This window comes from Balaenoptera acutorostrata, chromosome 8, assembly GCF_949987535.1.
Source record: "Balaenoptera acutorostrata chromosome 8, mBalAcu1.1, whole genome shotgun sequence".
Lineage (NCBI taxonomy): Eukaryota > Metazoa > Chordata > Mammalia > Artiodactyla > Balaenopteridae > Balaenoptera > Balaenoptera acutorostrata.
In genome coordinates, this window is record NC_080071.1 from 10420921 (window position 1) to 10435717 (window position 14797).

A 14797-nucleotide genomic window follows, 5' to 3' on the forward strand; every position below is an offset into this window, starting at 1 on the left:
GGCCAAGGTCATAGCCATGAGGCTGAACTCTAGTATGGTAACTTCAAGATGATATTGATCTGTTAATCAACATACTTACTTCAGATATTGTTGTTTTAACAAGCTACAAATTTACTTAATGGTGCTATTATTCAGCTCAGATATCTCCATCTTCTCCACTTGTTATAAGATATAACAAGAGACTGTGAACTGCTTTACTAAAATCCAGTTGCAAGGGGCTTCCCTGGTGGCGCAGTGGTTGAGAATCTGCCTGCTAAGGCAGGGGACACTGGTTCGAGCCCTGGTCTGGGAGGATCCCACATGCCGCGGAGCAACTAGAACCGTGAGCCACAGCTACTGAGCCTGCGCGTCTGGAGCCTGTGTTCTGCAAAAAGAGAGGCCGCGATAGTGAGAGGCCCGTGCACCGCGATGAAGAGTGGCCCCCGCTTGCCACAACTAGAGAAGGCCCTCGCACAGAAACGAAGACCCAACACAGCCAAAAATAAATTAATTAATTAATTAATTTAAAAAAAAATCCAGTTGCAATAAATCAAAGGCAGCCTGGTTAACAAACATTCCACTCCCACCAGCAAAAATAAAATCAGTTTTGTCATAATTGTTATGAGCACACGGTGATTCACTTAACATTTCTAAATTGCTGACAGATATTAATCTTTGGGATTTGGCAACAATAAATCAGATTCTCAGCAATTCTCAGGAATTTCTGAAATCTTAAGTTACTCTTGAAATACTTTCAATATTATTCATACTCTTTACTCATTATTATGGATATCTAAAACATTGTTTACTAAATAAGAAATATATGTTTAATAGTAATTACAAGGAGCCACAGGCTATAGCAAATATTCAAACACTGGAAAATACCAGCAAATGCTATTGGATAATACTCAAATAACATAACTTGATATCTTAGCAAAGTCACCAGCATTACCCAAAATTACTTGTTGAAATTGCCATTGTTAGGATTTATTTTGCTCTGAAAATACTTTTTGGAATGCTGCTCATAAGGTTACATGTCATATAATATCAAATAAATTTATTAACATTTATTTTATTTAAGAATGCCAGTTAGCAGCAGACAGAACCACAGACACACAATAGGTAGAAGCATGATTGCCTGACCATGACTGCTTCACTTGGATGTGGTCCTATCCCAGTTTCAGACATGGTCCAGAGATACAAACATTTAAAACAGCAAGATTCTCTTTGTCACTTATCTCCCCATCACACATTTAAATACTGCTTAAGCTAAATTTGTTTTCTTTCCAGTTTGCAGCTTCTTCCTGACAGAGAGGGAAGCAAACAAGAGTAGGGAACAGCATTTCTGTCACTGACATCCTGGATGCACCACAGGCAGCCCCTGACTAATTCCTGCTTTCCAGAATTGTTCTAGGTTGGCATCTTTCTCAAGCCTCAGAATATTTTGATCTCAGTATATATGTAACATTTTCCTACAGTTTTCTGCCACAATTTTACACTTAGCCCTTATTGGGGATACGTTCCTTTACTCTTTACATGTGACTTTTAAAAGTATCTGAGCTTATCTGTAAGCAGTCACACTGGTTCTCCCACACACACACATTTTCTCCTCTTTAGGGTCCATGATAAATGAGAAAGCAAACTGTTTTTCTAGAAAAACATGGAAGCCTGGGAGAGTAATTAGTTTGTAGTAGAAACTCAGTTATCACTGCTGTCGTTGTTACATATTTCTACATCATTTTATCTATGGTTCATTTTGAATCCTTAGCTATGGAATTATAACTTGATTTTCTCTAAACTTTACCTTCTATACCTTCAAGGATGCTGGGATCAGGTCTGACCAAGTCACCTTTTCCTTCTTTACCTATGAAGAACTTCTATCATATCATGATGACTTCCACCCCAAATTTCCTGACACTGTTCTTGTATCAAGCTGTTTTTTCTTATTAGTTAAAATAAGTGCATACCAGCAGTTTCTCTTATTGTTTTCTTAATTATGAAATTCATTGTCAGCCAGGAATATTAATCATGTACCAACTTCTCTGTTTTTAACAGGACACTTCTAATAAAGTCTGGACGGTAAATAAAAATCTGCCACACCTTTGTGTCTTGTATCTTTACTAGTTTTGTGATTTTTATCATGAAAACCTCATTCCCATTCTCTGACTGAGCATGCTTTAGTCCATTCCACAAAAATATCAGGTCTATTTTTCTCTCTTTATATCATTCCCAAAACGTCTCCACCATTCATTACACCTCTACCCTATTAAAAATGGATTATCCTACAAAAAAGGTTCTGACCATCCAACAATTTTAATTTGGCGGGGGGAGAGGGGAGCTTATTCCTCATACCACCAAGCAGTTCTCTGATACCAGCAGGGCATCCTACAATTCAACTCAATTCTGACACTAGCTACTGGGAGACAGCATCAAATTCCACAGATTAAGGGCCCACAAGACTGCCCTCCACTTAAGATGCCAATCACAAACTCAGCTTGCCACCTGTGCTTCTGATCAACCAGCTATAGACTGAAGGGTCCAACGACCCCCTTCTTGGGTTACAGGTTAAGGGTTAAGTTCTACAAGATTGCCCCCCTCCACACTTCAGATGTCAGTTACAAGACCATGGTGTCACCTGTGCTTCTGACCAAATGGCTATGAATCAGAGGTTCCCACCACCTTTTCCTTGGGTTTGATTAGTTCACTAGAATGGCTCCAGAACTCAGAGAAACATTTTATCTACTAGCTTACCAGTTTATTATAAAATGATGTAACTCAGGAACAACCAGATGGAAGAGATGCACAGGGCAAGAGATGCAAGTCTGCAGAGCTTCCACGTGCTGAGTACACCACTCACCAACCCAGAAGCTCTCCAAACCCAGTCCTTTTGAGTTTTTTATGGAGGCTTTATTACAAAGGGAGGATTGATTAAATCACTGGCCAGTGGAGATTGAACAAGCCCCTCTCCCCTCCCTGGAGGTTGGGGAACTAGGGGAAGGGTGGTGGGGTGGGATAGCCAGGCTGAAACCCTCTAATCACATAGCCTGCTCCACTGGCAACCAGCCCCAACCTTATATACAATCCAAGAGTCACCATTAAAATATCAAAAGACACATTTATGCTCTCTTCACTTAGGGAATTCCAAGGGACTTAGGATCTCTATGCCAGAAATGGGGACAAAGCCCAAATGTATATTTCTTATTATAAATCACATCACATCCAAACTATGCTCTTACATTCCATGTTGTTTGAATAAGACATATACTCCCCATTGCCACATTATATTCCAAAATTTCTACCCATTAAGTCTCAGTGATACATGAGTTTATATTCATCACTCAAAATTAAATTTTCAAATTTCTCTTGTTTGTCATTGGCCAACTGGGATCATAATTTTCAGCCCTGATCATCCCTTGTCACCAGTGCATCCTCCATCATTGTTCTTCTACCTTAGACATCTATTGTATTCCACAACAGCTGAAACTTACAGCTCTTCATTATTTCCAGGAATTTATTTCTCAGCCTTACAAGCTTCAGTTTAATTTCACCTGAACAGAAGATCACCTCTTCTGGTATCCACAGTCTTTCCAATTTTCAAAATATGCACTTGATCTTTGCCAAATTATAACCCTCCCCCCAAAAAAACAATCCATTCTTTGAGAAAGAAAGGTTTGGGATATCATGAAAAATCAATCAAAGTCAAAAAAGTCATGATTAACACAGAAATGTTTAAAATAACTTTCTAGTTTCTGTGACTTCAGTTTCCTATCTGTAGACTTTTCAGGTACAGTATATGGAAATAGCATTTATCTTTGGTTATATAATTGACCCCAACATAAATTAAAAGTTATTAGTGGGTTTTATTTATTAATTTTTGCCAATTTTTTCTCATGATATCTTAGATAGTTCTCCAGAAATTACCTACAAACTAAGTATGTCAAAGCTTCATACCAGGAAACTATTAATCCCCACAATGTGTTATTCCTCCTGGTCTAGGGGACAAAGCTTTGTATCTTTGCTACTACCTAGGGATGTGCCTCATTGTTTCATTGATATTAAAATCTCCCTCCAGAAAGTCTGGTTTCATGCTCAGGATGCTACCAGGATTTATCCTCAGCAGTTTATACACTGATTTCTTTGAAACACTTACCCATTTTCCAATATCTTCATGAAAATTATAAATATCCAATCACCACAGATACACTTTTCTCTCCTTGTTTCCTTCTTAAACCACCTCTCCTATCTTGTTTAAAATGATTTCATCTTTTTAAATAAGCCAGAATATATACACATATTCTCCAAATCTTTACCTTCAACTTCAAACATGGAGGCCAGTACACATTTAAAGCTCCTACATTTGTTTCTTGCATCAGGAAGAAAAATCTAGGCCAATTGCTCTAAGTGATTGTTCCCTGCACCAGTTATATATGGCTATCACTTCAAAACTTGGCAGCATAGAATAACCATTTATTATTTCTGACAGTTCTTTGTGTTGATTGGGCAGTTCTGCTGGTCTCATCTGGCTCATTCATGGGGTTGCAGTGAGATAAGATGTAGAATGACTGGAAGCAGTTCATCCAAGGTACAGGCAACAAGGTACATTGTAGAATTTCAAAACAATAATAAAAAATGGCTAAAAGTCAGTCTGCTTTTGGTTATCACCATGTGCCAGTATTTCTAAATAGTGTCAGGATAAACTACTCCTCCCCGAAAAACAACTGGGGGGAGTAGTCTTGGTCTTTTCGGGTTGCTATAACAAACTGTGATAGACTGGGTAACTTATAGACTATAACAAACTGCCATAGACTGGGTAACTTATAAACAACAGAAATTCATTTCTCACGGTTTGGGAGGCCAGAAGTCTGGAGGGCACCACCATGATCAGGTTCTGATGAGGACCCACTTCCTAGCTCACAGATGCTCTATCCTCACATGGCAGAAGGGGTAAGGGAGCTCTCTGTGGTCTCTTTTATAAGGGCACTAATCCCATTCATGAGAGCTTCACCTACATGACCTAATCACATCTCAAAGGCCCCACCTCCAAATACCATCACATTGGGGATTAGGTTTTAACATACGAATTTTGGAGGGGTACTCTATAGCGTTAGTCTAATTTCTAGACAATGCTGAAGTTCTTAAGTTTTAATAATATGTATGTAAGTTTCAAATTAGTATATTTTATTACTTATCCTTTAAAAAAACATTGTGTTCTATCTGGAAGTTAATTTGGAAAACTTACTACAGCTGGCATCCCCAACCCACACAAGATCAACAAACTACACATTTGTTTTAAAAATAATTTCATAATGATTAGGAATTTTTCAGGCTTTCTTTGTGTACAGTTTGTATCTCCAACCCCAAGGCACTACATATTCTTCTGTTTAAGATTTGAACTTCACAAGGATAGAACAACAGAATAGAAGGAACTCAAGTTCTGTTTCTTTGTGTTTACAATCATTATCCTATTACCACTTGGAGATTTTATTTATGTAAAAGTATTTTAAAGGTGAGGCAAAGTGAGAATTGTCAGAAATAATATTTTTGTTTGGGAAATACAATTTTTAATTTATACACAAAATATTTTTCTCCATGTGAATGAATATCTTTGCAACTGACATTCATTATTTTGCCAATTGTTTTAAAATTAAAGAATATGCCAAGAAAATTATTATTATTGAAAATAAATTTGTCATGGAAGAGAGGAGGGTGTGAAAGAATCTACTTTGAGTATCCAATAATCAAGGTACACCAACAGAGGAAAAATGCAAAGAAAACCTCATAAGTCTGGAGTTGTGCCGTCTGCTGTGAAGCCTGTATCTTCTCCACAATGCTGCTCATCCTCCAGTAGGCTACACCAGCTTCCTCACAAGATGATCTCAGCTTAGCATTCCTAGAAAGTAAAGGTGGAAGTTGCAAGGTCTCTTAAGACCAAGCAAAAGGAATAGCCTAATTTCACTTTCCCTGCCTCCTACTGGTTAAAGTAAATCATAAGAACAACTCAGACTCAAGGGATGGGCAAATAAACTCCACCTCTGGATCACAGGGGACTGTAAGTTTTAATAATATATACATACAAAGACACCCCAAAACACACCATTGGACAGGTCCTGCCCAACAGAAACACAAGATCTAGCCTCATCCACCAGAACAAAGGCACCAGTCTCCTCCACCAGGAAACCTACAACAACCCACTGAACCAAACTTACCCACTGGGGGCAGACACCAAAAACAACAGGAACTACGAACCTGCAGCCTGCAAAAAGGAGACCCCAAACACAGTAAGTTAAGCAAAATGGGAAGACACAGATATATGCAGCAGATGAAGGAGCAAGGTAAAAATGCACCAGACCAGAAAAATGAAGAGGAAATAGGCAGTCTACCTGAAAAAGAATTCAGAGTAATGATAGTAAAGATGATACAAAATCTTGGAAATAGAATGAAGAAAATACAAGAAATGTTTAACAAGGACCTAAAAGAACTAAAGAGCAAACAAACAATGATGAACAACACAACAAATGATATTAAAAATTCTCTAGAAGGAACCAATAGTAGAATAACTGAGGCAGAAGAACGGATAAGCGACCTGGAAGTTAAAAGAGTGGAAATAACTACCGCAGAGCAGAATAAAGAAAAAATAATGGAAAGAATTGAGGACAGTCTCAGAGACCTCTGGGACAACATTAAATGCACCAGCATTTGAATTAGAGGGGTCCCAGAAGAGAAAAAAAAAAGGGACTGAGAAAATACTTCAAGAGATTATAGTTGAAAACTTCCCTAATATGGGAAAGGGAATAGTCAGTCAAGTCCAGGAAGTGCAGAGGGTCCCATACAGGATAAATCCAAGGAGAAACATGCCAAGACACATATTAATCAAACTATCAAAAATTAAATACAAAGAAAAAATATTAAAGCAGCAAGGGAAAAACAACAAATAACATACAAGGGAATCCCCATAAGGTTAACAGCTGATCTTTCAGCAGAAATTCTGCAAACCAGAAGGAAGTGGCAGGCCATATTTAAAGTGATGAAAGGGAAAAACCTACAACCAAGATTACTCTACCCAGCAAGGATCTCATTCAGATTCGATGGAGAAATTAAAACCTTTACAGACAAGCAAAAGCTAAGAGAATTCAGCACCACCAAACCAGCTTTACAACAAATGCTAAAGGAACTTCTCTAGTCAGGAAACACAAGAGAAGGAAAAGACCTACAATAACAAACCCAAAACAATTAAGAAAATGGTAATAGGAACATATATATTGATAATTACCTTAGATGTAAATGGATTAAATGCTCTAAACAAAAGACATAGACTGGCTGAATGGATACAAAAACAAGACCCGTATATATGCTGTCTACAAGAGACCCACTTCAGACCTAGGGACACATACAGACTGAAAGTCAGGGGATGGAAAAAGATATTCCATGCAAATGGAAATCAAAAGAAAGCTGGAATAGCAATACTCATATCAGACAAGATAGATTTTAAAATAAAGACTACTACAAGAGACAAGGAAGGACACTACACAATGATCAAGGGATCAATCCAAGAAGAAGATATACAATTGTAAATATTTATGTACCCAAAACAGGATCACCTCAATATATAAGGCAAATGCGAACAGCCATAAAAGGGTAAATGGACAGTAACAAAAATCATAGTAGGGGACTTTAACACCCTACTTTCACCAAAGGACAGATCCTCCAAAATGAAAATAAATAAGGAAACACAAGCTTTATATCACACATTAGACAACATGGACTTAATTGATATTTATAGGACATTCCATCCAAAAACAACAATATACTCTCTTTTCAAGTGATCACAGAACATTCTTCAGGATAGATCATATCTTGAGCCACAAATCAAGCCTTAGCAAATTTTAGAAAATTGAAATCGTATCAAGTATATTTTCTGACCACAACGCTATAAGACTAGATATCAATTACAGGAAAAAAACTGTAAAAAAATACAAACACATGGAGGCTAAACAATACATTACTAAATAACCAAGAGATCACTGAAGAAATCAAAGAGGAAATCAAAAAATATCTAGAAACAAATGACAATGAAAACACGATGACCCAAAACCTATGGAATGCAGCAAAAGCAGTTCTAAGAGGGAAGTTTATAGCAATACAATCCTATCTCAAGAAAAAAGAAACATCTCAAATAACAACTTAACCTTACACCTAAAGCAATTAGAGAAAGCAGAACAGAAAGAACCCAAAGTTAGCAGAAGGAAAGAAATCATAAAGATCAGATCAGAAATAAATGAAAAAGAAATGAAGGAAACAATAGCAAAGATCAATAAAACTAAAAGCTGGTTCTTTGAGAAGATAACTGAAATTGATAAACCATTAGCCAGACTCATCAGGAAAAAAAGGGAGAAGACTCAAAACGATAGAATTAGAAATGAAAAAGGAGAAGTAACAACTGACACTGCAGAAATACAAAGGATCATGAGAGATTACTACAAGCAACTAAATGCCAATAAAATGGACAACCTGGAAGAAATGGACAGATTCTTAGAAATGCACAACCTTCCGAGACTGAACCAGGAAGAAATAGAAACTATAAACAGACCAATCACAAGCACTGACATTGAGATTATTATTAAAAAAATCTTCCAACAAAAAAAGTCCAGGACCAGATGGCTTCACAGGAGAATTCTATCAAACATTTAGAGAAGAGCTAACACCTATCCTCCTCAAACTCTTCCAAAATATAGCAGAGGGAGGAACACTCCCAAACTCATTCTACAAGGCCACCATCACCCTGATACCAAAACCAGACAAAGATGTCACAAAAAAAGAAAACCACACGCCAATATCACTGATGAATATAGATGCAAAAATTCTCAACAAAATACTAGAAAACAGAATCCAACAGCACATTAAAAGGATCATACACTATGATTGAGTGGGGTTTATCACAGGAATGCAAGGATTCTTCAATATAAGCAAATCAATCAATGTGATACACCATATTAAAAAACTGAAGGAGAAAAACCATATGATCATCTCAATAGATACAGAAAAAGCTTTCAACAAAATTCAACACCCATTTATGTTAAAAACCCTCCAGAAAGTAGGCATAGAGGGAACTTACCTCAACATAATAAAGGCCAGATATGACAAACCCACAGCCAGCATCGTTCTCAATGGTGAAAAACTGAAACCATTTCCACTAAGATCAGGAACAAGACAAGGTTGCCCACTATCACCACTATTATTCAACATAGTTTTGGAAGTTTTAGCCACAGCAATCAGAGAAGAAAAAGAAATAAAAGGAATCCAAATAGGAAAAGAAGAAGTAAAGCTGTCACTGTTTGCCGATGACATGATACTATACATAGAGAATCCTAAAGATGCCACCAGAAAACTACTAGAGCTAATCAATTAAGTTGGTAAAGTAGCAGGATACAAAATTAATGCACAGATATCTCTTTCATTCCTATACACTAATGATGAAAAATCTGAAAGAGAAATTAAGGAAACACTCTCATTTACCATTGCAACAAAAAGAATAAAATACCTAGGAATAAATCTACCTAAGGAGACAAAAGACCTGTATGCAGAAAACTATAAGACACTGATGAAAGCAATTAAAGATGAAACAAACAGATGGAGAGATATACCAAGTGCTTGGGTTGGAAGAATCAATAATGGGAAAATGACTATACAACCCAAAGCAATCTACAGATTCAATGCAATCCCTGTCAAACTACCAATGGCATTTTTCACAGAACTAGAACAAAAAATTTCACAATTTGTATGGAAACACTAAAGACCCCGAAGAGCCAAAGCAATCTTGAGAAAGAAATACTGAGCTGGAAGAATCAGGCTCCTGGACTTCAGACTATACTACAAAGGCACCGTAATCAAGACAGTATGTTACTGGCACAAAAACAGAAATATAGATCAATGGAATAGGATAGAAAGCCCAGAGATAAACCCACGCACATATGGCCACCTTATTTTTGATAAAGTAGGCAAAAATATACAATGGAGAAAAGACAGCCTCTTCAATAAGCGGTGCTGGGAACACTGGACAGCTACATGTAAAAGAATGAAATTAGAACACTCCCTAACACTATACACAAAAATAAACTCAAAATGGATTAAAGACCTAAATGTAAGGCCAGACACTATCAAACTCTTAGAGGAAAACATAGGCAGAACAGTCTACGACATAAATCACAGCAAGATCCTTCTGACCCACCTTCTAGAGAAATGGAAATAAAAACAAAAATAAACAAATGGGACCTAATGAAACTTAAAAGCTTTTGCACAGCAAAGGAAACCATGAACAAGACGAAAAGACAACCCTCACAATGGGGGCAAATATTGGCAAACAAAACAACGGACAAAGGATTAATCTTCAAAATATATAAGCAGCTCATGCAGCTCAATATCAAAAAAACAAACAACCCAATCCAAAAATGGGCAGAAGACCTAAACAGACATTTCTCCAAAGAAGATATACAGATTGCCAACAAACACATGAAAGGATGCTCAACATCATTAATCATTAGAGAAATGCAAATCAAAACTACAATGAGGTATCACCTCACACCAGTCAGAATGGTCATCATCAAAAAATCTACAAACAATAAATGCTGGAGAGGGTGTGGAGAAAAGGGAACACTCTTGCAGTGTTGGTGGGAATGTAAATTGATACAGTCACTATGGAGAACAGTATGGAGGTTCCTTAAAAAACTAAAAATAGAAGTACCATATGACCCAGCAATCCCACTACTGGGCATATACCCTGAAAAAACCATAATTCAAAAAGATACATGTACCACAATGTTCACTGCAGCACTATTTACAATAGCCAGGACATGGAAACAACCTAAATGTCCATCGAGAGATGAATGGATAAAGAAGACGTGGAACATATATACAGTGGAGTATTACTCAGCCATAAAAAGAAACAAAATTGAGTTATTTATAGTGAGGTGGATGGACCTAGAGACTGTCATACAGAGTGAAGTAAGCCAGAAAGAGAAAAACAAATACCGTATGCTAACACATATATATGGAATCTAAAAAAAAAAAAAAAAAGGTTCTGAAGAACCTAGGGGCAGGACAGGAATAAAGACGCAGACGTAGAGAATGGACTTAAGGACACGGGGAGGAGGAAGGGTAAGCTGGGACAAAGTGAGAGAGTGGCATAGTCATATATACACTGCCAAATGTAAAATAGATAGCTAGTGGGAAGCAGCCGCATAGCACAGGGAGATCAGCTCAGTGCTTTGTGACCACCTAGAGGGGTGGGATAGGGAGGGTGGGAGGGAGATGCAAGAGGGTGGGGATATGGGGATTTATGTATACATATAGCTGATTCACTTTGTAATACAGCAGAAACTAACACACCATTGTAAAGCAATTATACTCCAATAAAGATGTTAAAAAAATAATAATAATCTATACATAAGCTTCCCTCAGGGGGTCCTTTGTAGTGCAATTTTTAAACTCTCTAAGTAAATTGTAGTGGAAAACATTTATTTTCTCTTACCTAGAAACTTTAGCATTAGGTTCCCTGTGTGGTAGGAGCTCCTGGAAATGCTGTCTTGAAGTCTGTCTGGCCGCTCCTTTCCCTCCTTTGGCTAATTACTGCTAATTACCTCTAGGTGTTCACAATTAATACCAATTGACCTCAGCTGTGTACCCCCAGGCTCTGGCATCATATAAGCTCAAGCCCTTAAAGACCAAATATTGCAAAATCTTTTGCTTGCCCCTTTGACCTCTTTTTCGTTCTTTTCAGAACTCATTTCTAGTCAGCTTGGCGGGGGCAATTCGGGTCTGTCTGTAAGATCTCCCATAGGAGAGGATTATTTTTGCAGCAATTTAGTTTGCCAGTGACAGTAAGAGACAGAACAAGAGCCTAATTAATAAGAATTTGATTTGACTGTAGACCAAATCTAACCAAAGCTAGAAGGAACATTTTTCTTTCTCTGACCTCTCAAAGCCCTTTATTTTGCCCCTTTTATGGCAAATTTACTTTTAACTTTTATTATGCTTATTTGTACAATGGGCAGCTCTCTCCTGGTAGACTTTGACTGCCCTGAGGGGAGGATTCAAGTTGCCCTCTACCTAGTTTCTTTCACAGCATCTTAGTCAGTTTGATAACATGGTGAGCTCCAGTAAATATCTATTGATGAATAAATGAAAACATTCTCTGTGTATTACTATTCATGATACACCAAGAGAATTTAAAAGTAGGTGTAACCCTTAACTCCCTATACCAGAGAGGTAAATATCATGACTGAGAGAGATCGGCTAACCAGGGGAAGCAATAATTAAATGTGTGGACTTTGATTCTATATTTTTATTCTCAAGGCTAATTTTTTGTCTGCTTAAATGTAAGATCCTCCACAAAAGAAAATCATTATTCCATGTTTCTTGAGGTGTAAAGAAAAAAACACAAAACACACATGTTCATTCCCTGAAGCTTCCAATAGAAGCAGAAGCACATAGGTCGCTTCCTCCACAGCCACCCTCTATAACATGGCAATGCTCATCTTTGTTCTCTTAGCCTTGCTGCCTTTTCATTTCCTTCAGCTGTGCATGTCTTCAAGTCTTTTGTCTGCTGCAGAGAGAACGAGTATTATCTTAACAAATAAATGACCACTTGAGGAAATGAAATTATACAATCAGTCTTTTCACTAATCTGTCTAATGGTTATTTGCAAAAGAAGTGAAAATGCTGAAGCACTTCCGGTTTTTAAGAACATGGTAAGAAAAAACATATACCCAAGGATCCAAACTAGTGTTGATCTGACTAGATTAATTACATAATTCTGTATCGCTTCATTTAAAATTTGTTTTGTTGTTACTAGTTTCATTTGTTGATATTATGTATACCAGTGTTTCTTTTTTTTCTTTTCTTTTTTTTTTTTTTTTTTTATACCAGTGTTTCTTATCCTTTAGGTAGCATCAAAATCACCTGGAGTGCTTGTCAAAACACAGACTACTGGGCCCACTCCTAGAGTTACTGAATCACTAGGTCTGGGCTGGGGCTCAAAACATGTGCATTTTAAACAAATTCCCAAGTGATGTTGACGTTGCTGGTCCAGGGACCAAACTTTGAGAACCTCTGACTTAAACAGTCTTTATGCATGTATGGCTTCCCCACCCACACATTCCTAACTCCAACCCCTCATTAGAATATCTGATGTAATTCTGGACAATTCATCACCTGGTAAAATACTTAAAACCATAGTCATTTATAGTTAAAAATGCGTCTATCATTAATAAATACACAATTAAAAATAAGTAAATAAATGTAAATCAGAAAAGTCAATAAATAATGTCACATGATCAAAATTTTAAATGTTTCAAAACCATAGGCCATTTTACTAAATCAATATAACAAAATGATTTACCAAATACAAGTTAAGTACACTTCAATAAGTAGAATTAAACTACGCTGTCTGAGCTAGCTAAAATACCACACAATGTTATTATACCTAAGATAGTTTCACTTTGGGGGTAGGGGCAGAGAAAGTGTCAGGATCTCTGAAGGGAGAATACTATCTAGGCCAGTAATATCCATGAATAAGATCTTTCAGGGAAGGTTCTAGGTAAGGGCCAAGGACATAATGTGAAGGAAAAAAGAGAAAAAAAAAAAAAGATTAAGTTGCCAGGTTAAAGCTTTTGCTCATAGAAAAGAGAAATATTCAAAAAAGATGGAGTCTCCACGGTGCTCTAGAAAGTATGGGTCCCCTAACTGTAGTCCTCAAACCCACATCTCCACACTTGCCCCTCTGGAGTTTCCAAATTAGAATTCGCCTTGTGCTCCTTCAACCTTGTATTCTATGGGCTATTCTCTGTTGTATTGCCACTTTCTATCATCGTACACAGTGCTCTTTAACAAATGTTTATTGAATATATGGCAGAAATAAAGAAAGTTTATAAATCTAGAAGATGACGGTAAACTCCATTTTGCTCTGGAGTGGAGCAGGTGTTGTTTTGGCTAAGGATGTTCTTTATCATTGTAGTTAGAGGGAGTTGACCACAGGCAGCTGTACCGGGTGTACACTATAATACTCCAGAGGCACCATTCATATAGGTTACAATGTAGATGGCAACCCCAAACGTTGTGGGAGCACCACTTGCCTAACTGGATGCAAGGGCCCTGTGGAGTAGCAAAGGAGAGGAAGTAAGAGACTCTGAGGGCTGAGTCTAGGTTACAGAGAAACTCTATAATGCGAGAGTTAGGAATTAGGACTTTGGGATGAGACAAATTCTAGCTGGTTCTTACCTCTGTGCTATGTGGCACAAATTTAACCTCTCTCAACCACAGCTCACTCATCTGTTGTGAGGGTTAAATAAGATCCTTCTTGTATTATCTGCAAGATGCCTGGAAAAATACCTTTTTCAACTGGTTTGACCTCTTCTCTCCATGACCTTAAACTGCTTCTGATTTCAGGCAACTGTAGGAATGTTAACTCCAGTTTATTTCTGGTCCTGGAACTGGCCCCTGCCTGCCTAATTCAGCCTCTCCCAAACTCTCTCCTGCTGTGACACATTTGGTTAATTTAGGCTTCTTGTATCACAAAGAAACATCTGAGACCAGTAGTGCGCTAGTAGTTATTTAACAACAAGCTCTCTGGGGTGGGTGGGGGTGGGGAGAAGAGCCCTGATTTACAGTGTTTGCCAATTTCTATGGTGTAAATACTCTTACTGTGCCAGTTTCAAGTGGTCAGTGTGAAATCACTGAACACAGAGTTCAAAAGAAAACTGCAGTCAGCTTTGGTGAGCCTGCTGGAGCTGGCTCTAGCACGGAATGACAAGGTAATGAGGGGCCA